Genomic DNA, 22,919 nt, shown 5'->3' on the forward strand with positions numbered 1-22,919 from the left:
AAAACAAAACAAAAAAAACTTTACGAACTAGTAAGTAGTGGGGTACTTGAAGTTATTTCACAAATGAGGGTCCTTATTAAGGCTTCTTACCCCCTTTTTTCTTCCTTGAAAAAATTTCCAGTGTACTAAAAATCATCAAAAATACTTATGACAGTGCATATTAATTGTGATGTACTTGATATTATGTATGAAAATTTTCTTCATGAATTTTAGTCAGTGGTGTTTGAGAACTTTTACTCCTCTATATGCAGTTTGCATAATGATAAAGTTTGTATCAATATCCACATATATTCTTATATAATCCTTCTCCAATCATTTGGTATTGTCCAGTATATTTTTAATTTTTCCCTAGTCTGACAAGTGTGATATCTCTTTATTGTTCCTGATAGAATATTTTTCATAAATCTTGCCACATCACATATGCCTTTTCTTGTGAATTGCATGCTCAGATATTTTATTCAATATCATGTATCCTATCTGTCATCTTCTTGATTGAAATGTTCCTTTGTTGAATACATACTATTTAAATGTCTTCAGCCTTAAGAGAGGATGTTTATATTTTTCTTGATATTACTTACTCAACCAAAGGTGTTGCTGTAATGTAAGCTTATTGATATTTTCCGACCTTTGTATTCATTTCCTTGGGGAAAATCTCCATTCTTAAAATGTACTCTTATTTCATTCATAAAGCTTTTAAGTGTTGCTTTCTACCTTTGCCTTTTTGTTTTTAGGAATTATTTGCTACGGCTTTAAGTTAAGGTCTATTTTGTATCTTATTCCATATAAATAGCTAGCTCACCCAAATAGCTATTTATTGAATAGTCTAATGTCAAATCTCAGGATTCTACATGGGCTTGTACTCAATTCTCTACCCTGTGTAATTCTTTTTCTTCAGCTGTAATACCAGATTGTCTTGATTACTAGGCTTTAGTATAACAAATCCTCATTTTGAGTTATGGTGTGTCCCCAAAATTGTTCTTTCATATTCTTTGTGTCTTTTGATCTTTAGAAATCCTTCCCCTCCTCTGTTAGTGGGGACCAAACACCGAGTCTCTTGCATTTAAGGCAAGCACTCTACCACTCAGCAACTCACCTCATAACTTTGAGGAACAACAGTCACTGGGTCCAGGTGAGGTTTGGGGAAGTTTCCCTCTATAAGTAGGAACTCTTGACTTAGGGTCCTTGGTCACAGAATAAAAATTTGCAGAGTAGTCACCATGGTAAGAAAACTTGGCAATACTTTATTGAGTTAGCAAGCAAACAAACAGATAAACAGATAAACAGAAAGACAGAGGCACACTCAGAGTGTGAGTGCTCTTAACAGTAGGCGCAAAGAGCTCGTTGACATCAGTGGCATTTATATAATAAAAGCAAGTCCTGTCATAAAGCCATATATATAGGTGTTTATCTTTGCTCTTAATCACTCTGGGGTTACACCATCTGAGTTCTTGGTTATTTGGTGATTCAGTCTTTAGTGTATTTCTTTTTTTTTGGGGGGGAGGGTCCAGTCTTGGGGCCTGAACTCTGGGCCTGGGCGCTGTCCCTCCGCTCTTCAGCTCAAGGCTAGTGTTCTACCACTTGAGCCCCAGCGCCACTTCTGGCTTTTTTCTTTTTTCTTATGTGGTGCTGAGGAATCGAACCCAGGGCCTCATGCATGCAAGGCAAGTACTCTAACACTGAGACACCTTCGCAGCCCCTTTAGTGTATTTCTTACAGGAAAGAATGCATATATTTTTGCCATAGAACAGATGCTTATCCTTAAGATGATGAATGCATCCTGAGTTAGAAGCAAAGAAGATAGTGCATGTATTTTTCTAAATGTATTATTCCTATCAGAGTTCCTAGATGTCATTTTCCAGGTCTCATTTTTCCTAAGCTATGCAGCCTGAAACTACAAAAAGTCCTGATAAGACTTCTCATAAAATTGCATTCAATTTATAGATTGATTTGATAGAAAACAATACATTCTTTAGATATTGAGTATTCCCATGAATGATTTTTTTTTGGGGTCCGGTCATGGGGCCTGAACTCTGGGCCTGGGCACTGTCCCACAGCTCTTCAGCTCAAGGCTAGTGCTCTGCCACTTGAGCCACAGCGCCACTTCTGGCTTTTTTCTGTTTGCTTATGTGATGCTGGGGAATCGAACCCAGGGCCTCAAGCATGCAAGACAAGCACTCTACCATTGAGCCACCTTCTCAGCCCCCCATGCATGATTTTGACATGGCTGTATTTTGCTGTTTTTTAGTTATTTTTAATGATTAATGTTTGTTACATAGTATTATATATCTTTTGTAGGATATGCTTCTTTGTGTGTTTTTGTTTGTGTGGTTTGGTTTGAACAACATGGGGAATTGAACTAGTGTATGGGAGGAACGCATTCTACCACCTAAGCCACAATATAGCCATGTTAGTAACTATTGAAGCTACTTAAAATAATCATCCATCTTATAATTTGTTATTTTTACCTTTTTTTCATCCTGGGGAACTGAGTATAGGAGTCTGGTTTGTGTGTGTGTGTGTGTGTGTGTGTGTGTGTGTGTGTGTGTGTGTGTGTGTGTGTGTGTATGCACATGCATGCATATAAGTGTATATATGCCAATACTGGGGCTTGAATCCTCTTAACTTTTTCCAGCCAAGGTTAGCATTTACCATTTGACCATGTATACACCTTCAGTGTGGCTTTTCTGGTTAAATCCTACACATGAGGATACAAATGGCAGTTCAAAGCCAGCCTGGGCAGAAAAGTCCAGTAGTCCTATGAACTACTTTGAAAAACTACTATGAAAAACCTGGAAGTGGTACTATAGCTCAAAAATAGTGCTCAAGCTTTGAATTGAAGCCCTCAATCCTTAGGGCCAGCACATACAAAAATTAATGAACTTTGAGTTGTCTAACTATGATGTATTTACACCATGATCTACAGATCTCAGCCTCTCAAGTAGGTAATATTGTAGGTGTGATCCTGTAGTAATAATAAGTCATTTATTATTGTTACTAATGGATATATTTTAAAGACATAAGTGTATGCTAGTGGCTCAAGTCTATAATCCTAGCTAGTCAAGAGGCTGAAGTTTAAGAATCTCTGTTCAAAGCTGACCCAAGGGAGAAAAATCTATGTGGCTTATCTCCAATTAACAACCAAAAAGTTGGAAACACAGCTGTAGCTTTAGTGGCATAGTAGTAACCTTAAACAAAAATGCTTAGGGACAGTGCCCAGACCCATAGTTCAAGTCCCAGAATCAGCCCCCCAAAATTAAAATAAATAGAACACAAAATAAATCCAGGTATGGCTAGTGATAGTATGCCTAGTTTGCATGAAATTCTGAATTTGATTGCCACCAGCAAGAAAAATACACAAACCAAGAAAAAATGTTTCCAAAGTCAGAGGGAATTTTTTACTGATCCTTACTAACAGACAATTTTTTTTCTTACACAATTTCATTTGGAAAGTTAGCCCAAGGCAAGTGCTAGTGGCTTGGCTCATGCCTGTAATACTAATACTCACGAACTTGAGAATTGAGGATAGTGGTTCTTGAGACTCTTCAATAAGCTACTCAAAAATAAGTGGAAGTGGCCTTATGGCTCAAGTGATAGAGAGCTAGCCTTGAGCTCAAAGAAGCACAGGTACAGGGGCCAGGCCCAAAGTTCAAGCTTCATGGACAACAAAAATAAAAATAAAAATAAAAAGCCAAACAATAACTCCAGTAGAAGAGAAATGATTATGCAATGACTACTTTAGCAAGAATGCATTTCTCAGTTTAAAATGAGGTTTCACTTTGTATAACCTTATAAATATAAGATAATTAAATTTCAAGTAATTATTTAACTTCACTATCCACTAAGTTGGAGTGTTGAGCTATATGTTAAATAACAGTGAGTTATAGAAACATGAAGGACCAACTTGAGGCAATGATAAGGGGAGTTGAAGAAATCAATGTTGTTTTGAGTGCAACTCAGGTTGAAGCTGACCACCTAGGTAGGTCTTCAGGAGACTAAGGCTGTTTCTCATTTCTAAGATCCCTCTCCTTGGCTGGGGCCCTCCCATTGAGTTTAATCAAAGAATTAGGTTAGGTGTGGGGAAAAGCAGCAGCTTGTATTGAAGGTTTTAAAAAAATAAACCCTCCTTTTTGTGTTTAAATGTAGGAACTAGAGAAGTCGTTGGTTCACAGGACTCTGCATTTGAAAGAAATTCCAACTATGAAGGCCAATCTGAGCCACATATTCCAGAGAAGGACATGATGTTGGCAAAGGAACAGATAGAATATTTGCAGAAGAATTTTATGTGGTGCTTAATTTATTAAGCCTTTCTTGTTTATGTTTGATGTAACCTGCTAGTAATAGATGTGAAATGAGTAAAGGATCTGTTGGCCACCTAAAGTTGTTACTTCATCAAAAGTACATCTGATCATGCTAAACCTTAGGTTTCTAAGAGGAAGAAAAAGATGTAAGTCCTTCAAGATGCTAACAAATCTGAATTCACAATCCATTAATTGGAGGGAAGGGCACTTTTTGTTGGCAATTTTAAATATCCAATTGCATTTTTCTATGCAGGTGACTATCAGCAAAGAGGAGATTGAAGGGGGCTCAGTGGTATAGTACTTGCTTCAGATGCATGAGGCCCGGGGTTCAATTCCTCACAGACACATAAACAGAAAAAGCCAAAACTGGCACTGTGGCTCAAGTGGTAGAGCGCTAGCCTTGAACTGAAGAATTGAGGGACAGTACCAGGGCCAGGGTTCAAGCCCCACAACCGACAAAAAGAAAACTAAAAGAGGAGATTGAAGACACTCAGTCATGGATCCTGTTGAATGAAGACAATAAGAAGCTGTGTGGATAGCTGGTGCTGATGGAAAACAGTTCTACAGACAGCAGACAGCAGTATCATTGAAGAAAGGGTTGAGAAGTTTCAGAAGGTGAACCAGCAGTATGAAGGCACGTGTAGTTACGACATCCTTCTCAATGCTGAGAATCTCATGCTATAGGCATGTTTTGTACAAGAGTTGAAGAGACTTTCGAACTACTTTTCATCTTTCTGAGGGAAAAGAGAAGATTGTATAGAGATGAGAGGTGTGAGCCACTCATGGATAAGCATATATTGAGAACAGTTGTTTTTCTGGGTTGGCAAGTCTGATAAGAGGAGGGGCTTATGTCCCTTGAAGTATCTTGGTGTCTCAGACCAGTGAAGTAGTCTAGTTATTATTGCCCAAGGGCAGAAGTCATCCCGAGTAAAGTTGTTGATTTCATGTGGTCACTAGGCTTCAGATGTAATGTAGCTTAGTCATATAACAGGAGTGATGTTCTTTGAGTTATTTGAAACTGAGTTATATTCTCGTGGGACTCCCAAGTAAATTAGAATAGAAGATACCCATGAGAGACATGAGAGGGACTGTTGCATTAAAAAGTAAGAACTAGATTTTGAATTTGATTAATGAGCTTTTCTTGACTTTCTAGACTTTCCTTTTGAAATTGCATTAACTCATTTGTACAATGAGAATTTTTCAATTACAAAAATCTTTAAGAAGCACCCTTATGTTTGTGGCTAAGGAAGAAATGGTTCTTTCCTTTTTTTTTTTTTTTTAGTCATGCAAATTGAACTCTGGGCCTGGGCATAGTCGCTGAGCAATTCAGCTCAAGAGTAGAACTGTACCACTAGAGACACAGTGCTACTTCCTGCCTTTTCTATTTATGTTGAGAATGGAAGCCAGAGCCTCAAAAATAATTTATCCTGTAATTGTTTCATTTTTGGTTATTATTAATGTTTTTTCATTGTGAAAATTCCATACAGAGGGGTTACAATTACATGAGCAAGGTAATGAATACATTTCTTATCAAGCATTGTTACCTCCTCCTTTGTTTCCCCTTACCATCTCTGCCCTCCCATTTCCCTTCCCCCCTATCCCAACCTCACCCCACCAAAATTGTAAAGTTCATTTTTCGACATAAGGTCTTGTACATCTCATTGTTGAAATGGGTCCACTTGTATCCCTATTTAAACAATTTCTTTTTTCCCTTCCACACCGCAAATTATACCAACAAAAAATATAGTGAAAACAGGGGTTATAACAAGAGGGAGGGACATACAAAGCAACAAAGAAATCATCTTATAAATATGTTAGAAACAATCAGAAGAAAGAAAAATTATTTCAGTAGTTCTCTAGGGGTTGATTTCACCTAACATCAACTTATTTGAACTTTACTTCTTGTCTCAGACATATACTAGTTATTGCAAATAAGGGAAACCATGGGACCTATGTTTTTTTGGGCCTGGATTACTTTACTTAATACAATTTTTTCCAAGTCTTTCCCTTTACTAACAAATGGGGCAATGTCATTCTTTCTGGTGGAGGCATAGAATTCCATTTTATATATATATATATATATATATATATATATATATATATATATATATATATATGTATATTATATGTAATATATAATATATATTATATATTATATATAATTATAATATATATTATATGTAATATATTATATGTAATATATTATATATAATGTATATAAATATATAATATAATATATATAATAATATATATACAATATATAATATATATAATTATATATATAATGTATATAATTTATATAATTTATATATAATATTATATATATAATATATAGTACATATTATATATCATATATATTATATATAATATAATATATTATATATTATATATATATATAATATATATATATACCACATTTTCTTGATCCATTCATCTACTGAGGGACATCTGGGTTGATTCCATATCTTAGCTATAGTAAATAATGCTGCAATAAACATAGTTGTGCTGGTAGCTTAAGTATGGTCTTGTTTGTAATCAATAGGGTAAATGCCCAAATGTGGGATTGCTGTGTCATGGGGGAGCTCTATGTGGAGTCTTTTGAGGAACCTCCATACTGCTTTCCAAAGTGGTTGAACAAGTTTACACTCCCACCAACAATGATGTAGGGTTGGGTTCCCTTCTGTCCACATCCCCTCGAGTATCTCTTCTTTTTAGAGTTCTTGATTATAGCCATTCTAACTGCAGTGAGGTGGTATCTCAGTGTTATTTTGATTTGCATTTCTTTTATGGATAGGAAGGTTGAGCATTTCTTCATGTGTCTATTGGCCATCCTTCTTTCCTCTTCAGAGAAGTTTCTCTTTAAGTCTTTATTTAGCTCACTTATTTATTGGGCAGTTGTTTCTTTGAATGATTTAATTTTTGAGTTCCAGGTATATTTTAGATATGAGAACCTTGTCCATTGTATGGCTAGTGAAGATCTTCTCACAATCCGAGGAATTTCTATTGATCTTTCTAGCTATATCCTTTACCACGCAAAAACTCTGCATTTTCATGCAATCCAATTTGTCCAACCTTTCTTTGATTTGTTGTGTTTTTGGGTGTCTATTAATAAACTTTTGTCCTGTGCCAAAGAGACCTAGGGTTTCTCCTATTCCATCCTGTAATGTTTTCACAGTGTCTTCTTTGACTCTGAGATCCATTTGGAGTGGATTCTCATGCAGGGTGATATATTAATATCTAGTTTTAGTTTTTTACAAGATTATAACCAATTTTGCCAACACCATTTACTGAAGAGGCTGTCTTTCTTCCATTCTATGTTTTTAGTTCCCTTATCAAAGATTAGATGGCTGTAGGTCTGTAAGTTCATTTCTGGGTTTTTAATTCTATTGCCTTGGTCCTGAGGTCTGTTCTTGTGCCAGTACCAAGCTGTTTTGATTACTATGGCTTTGTAATAGAGTTTGAAATTTGGTAGTGATATTCCTCCAGCACCGTTCTTTCTGTTAGGATTTATTTTTGCTATTCGGGGTCTTTTATTGTTCCATTTGAATTTCTGGATTGCTTATTAGATTTCTTTGAAGAATGAGGTTGGAATATTGATAGGTATCGCATTTTCATGATGTTGATCCTTAAAATCCAGGAGCATTGGAGGTTTTGCGACTTTCTAAGTTCTGTTTGATTTCCTTTTTCAGGTTTTTAAAGTTTTCATCATAGAGGTCCTTCACTTCTTGGGTTAATTTAATTCCTAGGTATTTTATTTTTTGGGTGGCTGTTACAAATGGAGTTGTTTCCTGATTTCAGCCACACTTTTCTCATTGTTAGCATACAGAAAAGTCAGTGATTTTTGAGGGTTAGTTTTATATCCTGCTACTTTGCCAAAGTTTTGAATCAGCTTGAGTAATTTGAGAGTGGTGTCCTTGGGAATCTTTAAATAGAAGATCATGTCCTCTGCAAAGAGGGGGAGTTTTACTTCATCTTTCCCTATTTGGACCCTTTATGTTTGTATCTTGTCTTGTTCTTTAGCTAGGCATTCTAATACTAGTTTGAAGAGAATTGGAATAAGTGGAGATCCTTGTCTCATTCCTGAGTTAAGAAGGAAAGGCCTTAGTTTTTCATTATTGTGTATAATTCTGCCTGTAGGTTGGTCATATACAGATTTTATTGTATTGAGGAATGCTCCTTGAAAAATAGCAGCAACAAAAATGATCCTTATCAGAAAGAACAATGTTGGAGGAATATCAGTACCAAATTTCAAACTCTACTACAAAGCCATAGTAATCAAAACAGATGGTTACTGGCGCAAAAACAGACCTCAGGACCAATGGAATTGAATTGAAACCCCAGAAATGAACCCATCTAATCTTCCATAAGGGAACTCAAAAATAGAATTGAAGAAAGACAACCTCTTCAGTAAATAGTTCTGGAAAAGCTGGTTAACTACTTGTAGAAAACTAAAGCTAAATCCTTATATATCACCCAGCACTAGAATCAACTCCAAATGGACCAAAGACCTCGGAGTCAAAGCAGACACCCTGAAAACATTACAGGACAGAATAGGAGAAACCCTGGGTTTCCTTGGTGTATGCCAAAATTTTCTTAATAGATATCCAGAAACACAACAAATCAAAGAAAGTTTGTTCAAATGTGCTTGCATAAAATTGCAGAGTTTCTCCATGGCAAAGGACATAGCTAGCAAAATCAATAGAAAGCCCAGGGATTGGAAGAAGATCTTCACTAGCCATACAATGGACAAGGGTCTCATATCTAAAATAATAGTTTCATTTCATTTAAGTGTTTTTTTTCTCAGTGGTGGAGCTTGAACTCAGAGCCTGGCCACTGGCCCTGGCCCTTTGTGTTCTCGAAGCTGGTGCTTTACCTCTTCAACCACAGCACCACTTCTAAGGAAGAAATGCTTCTGGGGGCTGGGCACTATAGTCTCGCCTCTCTAATCCTACTCAGAAGGCTGCTATCTGAAGACTGAATTTGAAAGCAAGTCCACACAATTATCTCCATTTAGCCATCAAAACTGTGGTAATATAGCCTTAGCTCAAGGGATTGAACACCAATCTTGACAGAAAAAGCTAGAGGATAGTACCCAGGCCCTGAGTTCAAGTTCTCATACAAGCACAAAAAAAAAAAAGAAAAGAAAACAGCGAGGTCGAGTAATAATGGAACTTCCTGTTTTCATACCTTTCCAGGACTGCATAGAGGAAATAATCCTGTTATGTGAAAAGAAGTCCCCATTGAAGCAAATGAGTGAATAGTGAAAAATCTTCAGCAGCAACACAAAAGCTGTCAAGGTGGATGACAGGCATAGCAAAGTTAATGAGTGTTAGTAACATGTCTTTGATGTCCTTGTATTAAGGTAAGAAATGACTTGAAATTGCTTCCTACTTCTAAACTTACTTCACTGAGCGAGGAACCTAAGCATGCCTTTCCTCTACAGTAATCTGGAATCTTTATAAACTTGCAGATTAAAGTTTGATGCCTAAAAAGAATACTTATAATTTGTGCATTAAAAGAGATTGATTATTAGTAAAAAGTTATTATGCATTAGGTTAGTATTGTTTTTGTAGTACTTGGGATTAAAAGCAGAGCCTCTGTTAGAGAAGTTCTGCACCTGTTTCTTTGAGACTGAATCTTCCTGTGTGTGTTACCCAGGATGTCCTTCAACTCCTGGGCTTGAATGGTCCTCCCACCAAAAGTGACCAGCCATTGGTAGGATGAGGTATATGATCAGCTATTGCAGGGGACTGAGCTAAGGTTCAATGCTAATACTTGGTGTAGGTCTCAGGAGCGTGAGTAAACCAGATGTTCCATTTTGGAAATAGCGTTCCTGAATTTGAACTCCAATCCCAATAATCTAGACTATTGTCCTAAAGAAGGAGGTGTTAACATTGACTTAGATGGCCTGTAAGGAGAGTATCTTTCATGAAGCTGGAAGTGAGCCTAACAGTGGTCTGCTAAACAGAAATTCTGGACTAAGGAAAATGAGGCTAAGGATAGGAGGAATTTGCCACATTATGTTAACTCTCAACAAGAGAATGGATAAGGGATATCATTCCTTTTCCCTGCAAAGTGTTGAAGGTGATTTGGCCTTCAAGATGGGCTATTTTTAAGCCCATGGATTGGGAGAAGATAAACTAGCCATTCAACGGACAAGGGTCTCATATCTAAAATATACTTGGAACTCAAAAAATTAAATCCCCCAACAACAAATCATCAAAGAAACAACTGCACAATAAATAAGTGGGCTAAAGACTTAAAGAGAAACTTCTCTGAAGAGGAAAGAAGGATGGCCAATAGACACATGAAGAAATGCTCAACATCCCTAGCCATAAAAGAAATGCAAATCAAAACACCACTTAGATACCACCTCACTCCAGTTAGAATGGCTAAAATCACGAACTCTAATAACAACAGATGCTGGAGGGGATGTGGACAGAAGGGAATCTTACTGAATTGTTGGTGGGAATGTAAACTTGTTCAACCACTTTGGCAAGTAGTATGGAGGTTCCACAAAAGACTCCACATAGAGCTCCCCTATGACCCAGCAATCCCACTTTTGGGCATTTACCCAAATGTTTACAAACAAGACCACACTAAAGTTACCAGCATGACTATGTTTATTGCAATATTATTTACTATAGCTAAGATATGGAACCAAGCCCATGCCCCTCAGTAGATGAATGGATCAAGAAAATGTGGTATACACACACACACACACACACACACACACACACACACACACACACAATGGAATTCTATGCCTCCATCAGAAAGAATGGCATTGCCCCCATTTGTTAGGAAATGGAAAGGCTTGGAAAAAATTATATTAAGTGAAGTAATCCAGGCCCAGAGAAACATAGGTCCCATGGCTTCCCTTATTTGCAATATCTAGTATATGTCTGAGTTAAGCAGTAAACTTCAGATAAGGTGATGTTAGGGAAATGAAACCTAAGATATATATTCAAATGTTTTTTTTTTCTTTCATGCGATTGTTTCTAACATTTATAAGATTATTTCTTTGTTGCTATGTGTGTCCCTTCCCCACAGTATAACCCCTGCGTTCACTGTATTTGATGTCGGTATAATTTGTGGAGGGGAAGGGGAAAAACAAATCGTTTAAATAGGGATACAGGTGGACCCATTGCAACAATGAGATGTACAAGTCGTTTTGTCAAAAACGAACTTTACAACTTTGTTGGGGGGGCGGGGGGTTTGGTGGAGGGGGCGGGGAAGATGAGAAGGAATGGGAAGGTGAAACAGAAGAGGAGATTACAATGCTTGATAAGAAATGTACTTATTATCTTGTCCATGTAATTGTAAACCCTCTGTACAGTATTTTCACAATACAAAAACTAATTAAAAAATGGGCTATTTTGACACAAGCGATAGAATGGATTATATGAATTCTCTGGTCTTTCTAACCAGGATACAGGGGGACTCAAAAGGCAGAGAGCAAACTGCAAAAAACCATTTCTCTGCTAGCAGGCTTCCAAATTCACTGTATCCTTAAAATTTGAAACAAATTAGTGAGAACAGAAATCTTTTTTTTTCCATGTCTCCAATCTAAATGTTTCTTCCTTGGGTTTAGAACACTTCATAAACAAGCAAGAGCTAAGATAACACTGTGTGACTCTCTCTTCCCCTAGAATTGCAGTTCTGCAGTGCTAGAACAAAGACTGTGTGTGAGGAAGGGACTGGACATATGTGTTTCTTGGATGAGAAAACTAGAGCTGATAAATTGCAGAGAACAGAACAGATGTCATCCCTTTTCTTCCTTTCCTTGGGTAAGACTGATTCAACCATTATGCAAGATGCTGAACCAATGAATGAAGAGGGCATGCTGTGCAGCAGGAGGGGTTGCCCATGCCCAGGTGCAGCTGGGAACTTGGAGCTATTGATTCAACCTAAGGAATGTTTTTTTTCATAAATATTAATTCCCATTTCAGACTTCAGCACTGTCTGTGGCTGCTGTTCTGGTCTGTTTGTGTCTTGCTCTTTGGCTTTTTCCTTTGGTTACAATAGAAACTGCAGATGAAATGGAGAGTGTTGAGTGTGAGCTCAGCCATTGGGGATTAGTGATGGACTTTCCAGGCATGGGCATGCCTGTGGGATTGGAGTCTGCCTTTGACAAGCAGGGCAGAGAGCGGGTTGTGCTGAGTAGAAAATGGAAAAGTCCTCTGATGAGAAAAATGCTCCAGAGAGACAATTAGCTCTAAAATATATTGTTAACCTTCATGTCCCCAACAATGCTGGGGGATATTGGAGTAAATGGTTATTTTACTATAGAGATGGTGAACCTTCTGAAAAGATAAAATGGTTTAGGTCTGGGTGTAATGTTTTCAGCAATTGACAGCTACTCACAAGTTTGACTATTGATTTATTTCCATACTGATTCAGTTACTTTTGAGTATCTCTATTTTCCTTAGTAATTTTTTTTCATATTGCCCACATTGGAATAGGTTATTTTTTTAACTTGTACTATTATTTCTTTGATTTCATGGTACATTATACATAAGGAAAACAGGGCAGAGGTAAATTAATTTCTTAGGCATGACTATGAATTAATTTCAATAATATGCATTGAGTATTTAAATTCTTCAACATACAATGTATGATCTAGGCTCAGTAGTTTATTCTAGAGGGAGTTTACCTTCATGAGCTAAGACAAAAGACAACTTTATGTTTTGCATCTCTATGCATAATTCCTGTAAAAAGAACTGTCTTTGAAGACTGGAAGGGTATGATTCTTATTTTGATTGGTTTCATAGAAAAATATCTCTACAGGTTGAGAGCCTTCACTTTACATCTAGAAGTTTTCTTGTTCTGTTTATTAGACCTGGAATTCAGCTTCAGGAAACCTTACTTCTTTTATGGGGAGGCAGTCAGTGTTATTTGTTATGATAATTTGTGTGTATTTGTATTTATATATGTGTTTAAATGCATGTACATACATATATATGCATATATGCATAAGTACATACATATGTATGTGTATGTATATATTAAAAATTTAGCTCAGAGTCCCTGGGTAAAGCCCTGGGAAGGACAGAGAATGGAGCCACATAAAGAAACTACTTAGGTGTTGATGTGATGCAGTTTATGCCAACAGGCTGGTTTCTGAATCATTTTTCTTGTTTCTTTCTGGTACTTCAGGATGTACATGTTTCTAAGAGCAATATTAACAAGGCCTGTCTAGCATGGAGTTTGGTGAACTTGGCCATTGGGCACATACTTTCTGACCTGGGAAAGGTGACATGTGGGTTAGTTTCTACAGAGTATAGAATAATACAATTGGCATAATTTTGAAAGTTCTTTGGGGAAGTTGTAACTGAGAGCTACATTTTGATTGACATTCATCTGGGACTGATATTCATCAGCCTCCAGATAGAACTTAGGACATAAAACAGATTAAGTCCTGACTGGATGAAACTCTGTAATCTCCAGGTGATTGTTCTCTTTTCCTCTGCCTTCCCTTTTAACATCTGAAGGGATCTTCAGTACTGTATATGGAGATAAGGTTAAAAATGAGCATGGCTGCAAAAGTTCTCCCATGTGTTCTGTTCTTCACTTCTTATCTTTTAATATAACATAATAATCCCTTCTATGGAAAGAGAATCTAGCAGTCTTGAGTGCCCATCACTTACTCATCCAATAATTATTTAGGAAGTACCTCCTGTGTTGTATTCTAATGTCTGCTTTTTAAGGGTATAGCTTTAAGAAATACGACATATCCTGACTTACCTTTGAATACTCAGACTGTACACCACCTGAAATAGAGAAATGTTTTTAATCTCTTCTTCAGTAGTACCCATTTCTTAGTACTGTGGATAAGGATTAAGGAATTTGGTAGCATGGAAAGCACAATAGGCACATGTCTGCAGTTAGATGTTTGCTTATTTCTATTTAAGTAATGTTAAAAATTATATGACATATAGAATGTGGAAAATTTTATAGAATGGTTTAATAATAGAAAATTTAAAACAGATTGACTGTCCTTCCTACAAAATACTTGAGAAAGGAGATATTTTGAATTTCAGATATTGGAACATTTGCATATATGTGATAAGGTAACTTTGTGCTGGGATTAATTCTAAACATAAAATGCATTCATTACTTATATACCTAGACTGAAGATAACTTTATATACTTTTAGTGTGCCTTGATGTTTTTTGTTTTCATTTCCTTTTGTGTTGTACCTGAGGCTTGATCTAAGGAACTGAGCAATTACCTTAGGCTTTTTGCTCAAGGCTAGTGCTCTACTACTTGAGACACAGCTCCATGTCTACATTTTTGTGGTTAATTGGGGATCAGAATCTCAGAGACTTTTCTACCTACACTGGCTCTGAACTGTAGACATCCTTACATCTCAGCTAGCATTACAGGCATGAGCCCATAGCAGTGTGCTCCTGTTTTGATGGCCACAGTCACATGAAGCCCAATGTGGAAGCTTCTCACTTGAGACAGCATCACAACACAAGATCCTCAGATTAGAGATGCTCAGCCTGCATCTTACTTCTTTACCCCATTGGTTTGTCTGTAGCAATCCATTTTGAATACCACAGTTCTGAAGAAGTCCATAAAAGCACTTCTCCTCCTTCTCAGGGAGGTATTCCTAGGGTTAAGATCTTTCTAAACTCAAGTTATTTTGTTGTTTGTTAGCTTAGCTTCCTGATGCAAACTTATGCCCCCAACCCCTACCCTTTGAAATAAGAAAGTGGGTTAGGGTAAAGTAGAGACAGGTGTTTATAATGGCTTTTGTGCTGTCATTCTGAAAGGTATGGGAGGGAAGGTGTAAGATTTTTGGGAAGGTCACAGAACATCAGCACTGGAACCCACCAATGGCAAGTCCTCATGACCAAGCCTCTTCTCCAATCAGAGCCCTCCAGGAAGGCAACCCTTTCCAGTTGTTTGGAAACTTTTTTGTCTCTGGGCAGTCACAAGGACAAAATGTTGGTGTGAGGAAGATGGAGCTCTACAGCTGTAGGAACCAAGTAGGCAAGTTAGTTGGAGGCATTGATTCTCATGACCCCATCTGAAGTCTTACGTGCCATGAGCGTGCATATGCCTGCATGTATTCCCTCTGGGGGAAATAAGAGGGACTCCCCTTTCTCCATGTCAGGGCAAAGGCCTGATGCCCAGCTGCCAGACTCAGGTGAAGGTTTGCAGGAAGTGCCATTATTCTCCCCTATTAATTCTATAGAACAATGCCCAGAGACTCTCTTTGTGTGTTTAAGGAAGCTCACCTGTGCCTTGCTTACTCTTTGCAACCTCTGATCACTGGAGCTACTTCACATTTGTTGACAAGGTTTAATTCTTCCTGCTTACTGACTTAAAATTACCTCTAATTGTCTGTGTTCGTATGAAATTCTGTAAAGTTAACTTTCTTCTCTTTGTCTGAAGATCTACTTTTAGGTCTGTATGCTGTAAATCAGCATGTGATATGTCAACAAACTTTGTCCATACCCACATATTGTGGTCCACTTTCTGCCTATTGATCATGCGTTCCCAGGTCTCACTGAGGAATTTGCAGCAATTTGGGTTACATCTGTTTCCAGAACCAGACTAGCATCCCTTACTCCCTTTTTAATAAATCATGCAATGGCTTTGAAGGCAATGTGTTTGCAATAAGAATTGTTTGTGGAATGTTTGCCCTTCAAACTGATCATGCCCACATGCCCTGGCCATTGTCTATTGGCCATTGTCTATTGACCATTGACATTGGTCATTGTCCCAAATGTCCTTAATATGTTAAGTTTCCCACAGTTCCCCCTCAGTACCCAGCTAAGGAAGGTAATCCCATTACCACCATATTCTACCAATGAGATCAAACAAGCCAGGATTCAAAGCCAGGCCCTCACCACCAGCCTGCATGCCTTTCTCTAAGGGCATACACTTCGCTATTAAGAATAAACACTCGGTGTTTTCTTGTGAGCTGGGGTTCATAGCTATAATCTTAGCTGCTCAGAAAGCTGAGATGTGAGGGATCATGGTTCAAATTCAGCCAAAGTAGTGTGATTTGTTTCCCTTTTATGTAGGTGGTTGTATTTTCCCACCTCCTGAGCAGATGTCAGGGACTGCATGAGACACCCAATTTGTGGCAGAGCAACCAGTCCCAGGACAGCACCAGTGCAACAGATAGTGGGAACACCACACTTTTAGTTGTGACAGGATAGCAGTTGCTCTGTTTTTGCACTTGGCATAATTATCTTGTGTCTAGAGCAAAGGAAGCATCATGATCTTGAAATATCACAAGTTAGTCTAAGCTGGTTCTGTTGAGTTGGTCTGCTTTTCCTGTAGCCATTCCCTTAAGTGTTTGGCAGGGCACCTGAAATGCTAGAATGACTGGGCATCTGTGTGTGGAGTCCTCAGAGACTGTCGTGTATACATGGTCTCTGGTGGCCTCAATACATGGCAGATCATAACTGCAGGAGCTCAAAGGTGGCAGTGACTAGACCTTCTTCAGACTCAAGCCATAATTCTGTGGCTTGCCCTCAGATGAGACAAGTGAGGCCCATCTAATTCAAGAAGAGGGCCAGTGCCTGTGTGCTTGACTGGAAGCCACCAGTCAGACAGAAGCTGGGGGGTCCTTCAGAAGCTGAGGCTACTTCCAGTCACTGTTGGAGGCAGCAATTGGATGAGAAAGGCACCAAGGGCCTTCAAGAAGGTTCTGAGGAATTCTATTCGTGGATTTCACATCTGTTGAACCAATAAAGTATGGGGGACGGAGCATTCCAAGGCAGAGCCCCCTCCTATGCTACCATAGAGCCTGGAAAATGGGATGCTATCCTGTCACATTGGTGCCAGTGAACAGCAGGCTCCTGTCAGATCTAACCTATGGTGCGATTTGCAACTGTTCTTCCCTAAGTGCGTTCTCTGGAGACCTCACTCTTCCGCTTGTGTGGTGGTGTCTTTCAGCGGGAGTATCTCAAAGTAAGTGTCTGCACCTGCAGAGAAGTCAGGGTTATCTTGCCTTGGCTCCTGAAAGAAAGGCCTTGATAGCCTTCACCATCAGGAGAGGTCCCTTTCCAGACCCCTGAGGAACTTTGGGCTGTGCAGTGGCTTCCATTGATTCATGTCCAATCCTTTCCATGTCGCTCAGACCTCAAATGGTTTCAGAGAAGGTGTCACCATATTAGGGGGTGTAGTGACTATTTGCTTATCAAGCCTGTAGAGAAGGAGATTCCAACTCAGTATGTGCACACAGGATTGTGAATCCAATGGTCACTACACTTGTCTGTTTGGAGGGACTGTTTTGAGTCTTCCCTGAGCACAGTCTTTCACCAGATACAAAGCATGTATCTGTTGTTGATTTTACGGTTTTGACTGCTATTTCACAATGATTCAGTGTAGATTCCCTCCACAAAGCCAGGAAGCTGTCACGTTGTTATGTAAGTGAATGACCAAACCAGGCTCGTGGTTTCATAGGTGAGTTTGCCAGGTATTTGGTGAGAACGATTTCAGGTTCTCAGGTGAGGTGGATTCTATATGTCATGATGCAGGTAGGGTTTGGGAAATGGGGTACTTGACATGCAGATTTTATTGAGAGTTGCTTAGAGATGGACTGTGAGAAAGTGAAGGGGCTCAGGGTCAGAGCAGTCACTATTGGGCAAATAATGAACATAGATGTGATGGGAATGTGTGTAGCCAGCCTACTTTGGGGTGGTTGTTAGACATTCAAAATGCATAATACCCCTTAGCTGGCTAAGTATTTTAAAGTTAGAAGCACAGGATTTTATGTTTTGGGAGAAAATTGTAACACATGTATTGAACTTTTTAAAAACCAAATTTAGGCTCTTAATTTTGTTTTTAATAAAAATTTCATCCCAGCTACAGGGAAGGGCTAAAATCAGGAGCATTGACCTTTCAGGATAGCATGGGGAAAAAATTGAAAAGCTGAGGATGGTGGCATGCATCTGTCATCCCAGTGTGGCATGACATGCAAGTAGGAGGATCCCAGAATGTCTGGTCTTGGCATAAAGCATCACACAAAGGGATGTGGCATGGCTACAGTGGTAGAGCACTTGATTATCAAGAATGAAACACTGAGTCAGATGCCAATAATGCCAAAAGTACACAAATTAAGAGAATGAATCTAAATAAACCCCTCATGCCCACTGAATGGCCTTCATGAAAGTCAAGGCCACCATTTCCTTCATCATTAGTGATTTTTGAAACACCACATGGGAATATTGGAAGGGCTGTCTGGGTTTTCCTGCTTCCTCTGCTGAGAAACCTGTCCATATGCTTTTAGATTTTAAGAACTACTATGAATTCTTTTTTTTTTGGTATTCAGGTAAGGGGTAGGTTTATTCAAGATGGCACTAGGCCATCTTGGCCCTCCACAAGGCTGGGAAAGGCCTGGGAAAGAGTTGGGAAAGAGCTGGGAAAGAGAACTGGGAAAGAGAGAGCTGGGAAAGAGAGAGAGTTGGGAAAGAGAGCATCTGGGCCTGGGTTAGGCTTTATCTGGGGTATGGGTGGAGAAAGGTGTGGCCACATCAAATTCAGATGTGACCTCAGTGGATGCAGATGTGACCTCTTCCAGGCGTTCCAGGCGCCTAGGTAATGCAGGTACTCAGTGGAAACTTTGCTCTCCATCCAGGAGCAGACCTTACATTCCAGTCTTTTAATAATCATGAAATGGGGCACGGATTCTCTCTGGCTACTTCCTGCTGAACAGGGGCGTTGACATTAGGGATAAAAGTCTGAAATTTGGTCCCCTCCCAGAGAAGGCTGTGAGCAGCTGCTGTCCCTTGGTGGTGTGAGTCCTTAGATGAACTCTGGAGAGGTCTCATGAGGCATTGAAGGGCTGGAAAAAAATACTAGAGAGCAAATAAATGGCAAGAGGAAGGACTGAAAATGTTGGTTGAAATGTCTCCAGCTACTTATGATATCTGGCAACTAGGTAGAGGATAAGTCAAGTGACAAAGACAAGAATATAAATTCCTGTTCAGTTAATAGGTAGACAGGTATAGACATTGGATGGGCAGGCTTCTTACTTCTATTGACCTCCCAACTGTGGTTAATTTTGAAAGGGCAGGCACAAAGTAGCTGTTTGACAACATCTCCTCTTACACCTATCCATGGTCCCTTGTTCCCCAGACTGGCTGAGTCTAGGTGCTCGTTGCTGGGATGGTTGTCCCAGTTGGTATTCAAGGAGGTTTGAACTCAAGTCCTGGGCACTACCCCTGAGCACTTCTACTCAAGGCTAGTGCTCTATCACATTGAGTTACAGTACCATTTCCAGTGTTTGGCTGGTTAGAGATAAGAGTCTTGAGCCATGCTTCCAACCTGGCTCTTTTCAGGTTAGTTGGGAGATGGAGTCTTAGGGATTTTTCAGCCCAGGCTGCCTTTGAACTGCAATCTTTGCCACAAAGGCCCTTTATTATTTCCAATAAATCAACAAGGAGATCAAATAGAATAGAGAATAGAGCTTACCTGGTCCTTATCAAGAATTGACCAACAAATATTCTGCAATGACTAAACTTGTTAGATGTGATGAAAATTTTAGCACAGATAGGCCCAGTATTTTAAAACCACGTAGTTAGTAGTAGAACACACAACATAAAACAAAAAAGGCAAAACTCAAAACCTGATTTTTTTTTAATTGTGAAAATACTGTACAGAGGGGTTACAATTACATGGACAAGATACCGAGTACATTTCCTATCAAGCATTGACAACAGTGTGTAGACATCTTTGGTAACAAAGCACATCAGATGGTTGGGCCTCACTTACCAGGGCCTGAAAAAGAACAACTTGTTAGCAAGATACCTTAGAATAGATGGATGGAGTAGTAAGCTTGGTGGAAGTTGAAGGGTCAGATGGGGCCAAACCCTTAACCCACCATGTGTAGCTTCCCCACTTCCCCAAGAGCCCTCTAGAGAAAAAAGGCCAAGTCCCAAAACCAAGCATCCTAGGCTTCAGAGGTGAGTGGCCTTTTTCAGCTAAAGGCTGTAGGAGCTCTCTGGCATGGTGCCATGTCTGGACAGAGACTGAGCAACTGAGAATTGTAGAGAGTAGTTTCACTCACCAGAGTAGAGAAGTGGTGTGGACGTGGATGTGAAGGCCAGCAATGGTATCGGTGTGATGTGTCCACAGCAGATAGACCAATTCGCAAAAGGCCATCAGAACTGTGGATATTCCTCAGAGCAAAAAGGGAAAAACAAGCAAAAACAGAAAAAAAGAGGAAAAAAACAGAGAGGAATCCCACCTATCCTGACTTTAAGCCCTTTATCCGAGTCACGACACCATTTATGTTAGATTTTTAAAAAGAGGTAGCTGAGTAAGAAGAGCACCACGCACTTGGTATTCAGGTAAGGGGTAGGTTTAGTCATTGTTCTGGCTGGCACCAGGCCATCTTGGCCCTCCACGCGGCTGGGAAAGGCCGGGAAAGACCTGGGAAAGAGCTGGGAAAGAGAACTGAGAAAGATCGCTGGGAAAGAGAGGTGGAAAAGAGAGAGAGCTGGGAAAGAGAGAGCTGGGAAAGACAGAGAGTTGGGAAAGAGAGAGCTGGAAAAGAGAGAGTTGGAAAAGTACTATGAATTCTTGAATCATTTCTAGGAAGAGGGATTATGGGAAAGTTTGCAGGTATCAGGTCTTTGTTATGGTAGGCGTGAGGTTTCTACACAGCAAACATAGAGCCTCCATGATTTAAGAAGCCTTTCATTGGGTCTGGTACTCTTTAATTCTGTTGAAATACTTTCCCTTTTTCCTCTTGAAAAATAAGTTCCAAAATAGAGTTTATTTTAACTTCCATCACTAAAAGTTCTTCCTTTTACTCTATGGGCAGTTCACACATGACCAAAATGTAAACCAGCTGGTTTTACTGCATCATATACCTTTGCTATGTATCAAATTTTTCATCCTAATCCTCAAATCATGTAATAATTTGCCTATTTATGACTGAATTGTAGTTCCTTTATTAATAAAAGCTAATGGGAAAGGATTGTGTATTTAGTTGATGAATAGACCTACATTTTATTTCCCTGAGATACTGTAGCAGAGTATTAAAAGGAATGTAATATATATATTTGGGGGGGGGGTCCCATCGAGGGGCCTGAACCTGGGCCTGAGCACTGTCCCTCAGCTCTTCAGCTCAAAGCTAGTGCTCTACCACTTGAGCCACAATGCCACTTCCAGCTTTTTTATTTTTGCTTATGGGATCCTGAGGAATCTAACCCAGGGCCTGCAAGGCAAGCACTCTACCACTGAGCCAACTTCCCAGCCTGGTATGTAATATTTTATTGATAAGTCTATCCCTTAAAATGAATATATTTTGGGGCTGGGAAGGTGGCTCAGTGGTAGAGCGCTTACCTTGCATGCCTGAGGCCATGGGTTTGATTCCTCAGCACCATATAAGCAAAAAGAAAAAAGCCAGAAGTGGCGCTGTGGCTCAAGTGGTAGAGCACTAGCCTTGAGCTGAAGAGCTGAGGGACAGCGCCTAGGCCCAGAGTTCAGGCCCCACGACGGGACCCCCCTCAAAAAAAGTAATATATTTTAGGATGTCATTATTTTAATGTGAATTATGTAAATGTTGATAATATGCTGTTGGTTATACATTTAGTTTTCAAGAGTTTCACTTAATTGCTTTTTTTGCCCACATATGGTACAAGTCTATTTGCAATTGTTTTTTAATGGCACTAATAGTATAGTTTATATAGAGAAAATAGAGTTATTTTAGGACCCTTTGATTGGTTATAGTATTAATAACACAATTAATTTGAAGTATCAATATTTCTCACCAATTACTGACTCTTAATGAGGTTGCGTGTGGAGTTTTGGAGTGCAAATGAGATGGTGGATGTATAGAGTTGTAAGGAAGTGTTTAGGGACCATTAAAAGGCATTGGGTGACCCCAAAGTGTAGGTCCCTGGTCTTCTGTGAGTAACTAGTTCTAGGAAGGTCTCAGGAGAGATCTGCATTGCTTGAGACACATTGTGCTCCTTATATGCATACCCCTGGCCCACCTAGATATGTTCTTTCTGGAGGCCTGGCTCTCTTGTGACTTTATCTATGAAGCACCCAGCCCTCATGGGGATTTGATATTTCAGTAGCTCTTAAAGCCTAGGCAGAATAGAAGACAGAGCTAACCTCTCCCAGTTCCCAGGTCTTGCTTTGAATGGATGGATGGAGAATAGGGGAGATATGAAGCTGTAGGTCAAGCAGGAGTGGCTCAGGTCATGTGCCAGAATCCCAGATGTTCCTTGTAATTGTAGAAGACTCCTATAGCTTCTACAGTGCAGTGCAGGGCAATGAATATTGGCATTGAAGGCAGGGACAACATCAGGTACCAGATGTGTCTCCTTTAAACATGTCCAGGCCTCAGTCTGCATTTTGTCCTCTGAGAAATTGGGATGGTTTTCTTTCCTGATGGTCTTGCTTTGTGTCTATGAGATCCACTTGGAAGTCTTGCTGAGAAGGTGATGCTGTGATTCCCTCATCTGGGCAAGGAAGGCAGGAGGAAGAGAAGAGAGTGTGAGAAACAGAATCCTTCTCTAAGCTTGTCCTAAGGAGGTCTGTCTATGTGGTAGATAGTGCTTCCAATCTGGCTTTGTGTGAGAGCCTCTGCTACCTGCCTCTGGCGTTACTGGATGGCACCCTTGGCTGCAGAGAGTG

This window comes from Dipodomys merriami, unplaced genomic scaffold (assembly GCF_024711535.1).
Source record: "Dipodomys merriami isolate MVZ:Mamm:240054 unplaced genomic scaffold, mDipMer1.0.p SCAF_1377, whole genome shotgun sequence".
Taxonomy (NCBI): Eukaryota; Metazoa; Chordata; class Mammalia; order Rodentia; family Heteromyidae; genus Dipodomys; species Dipodomys merriami.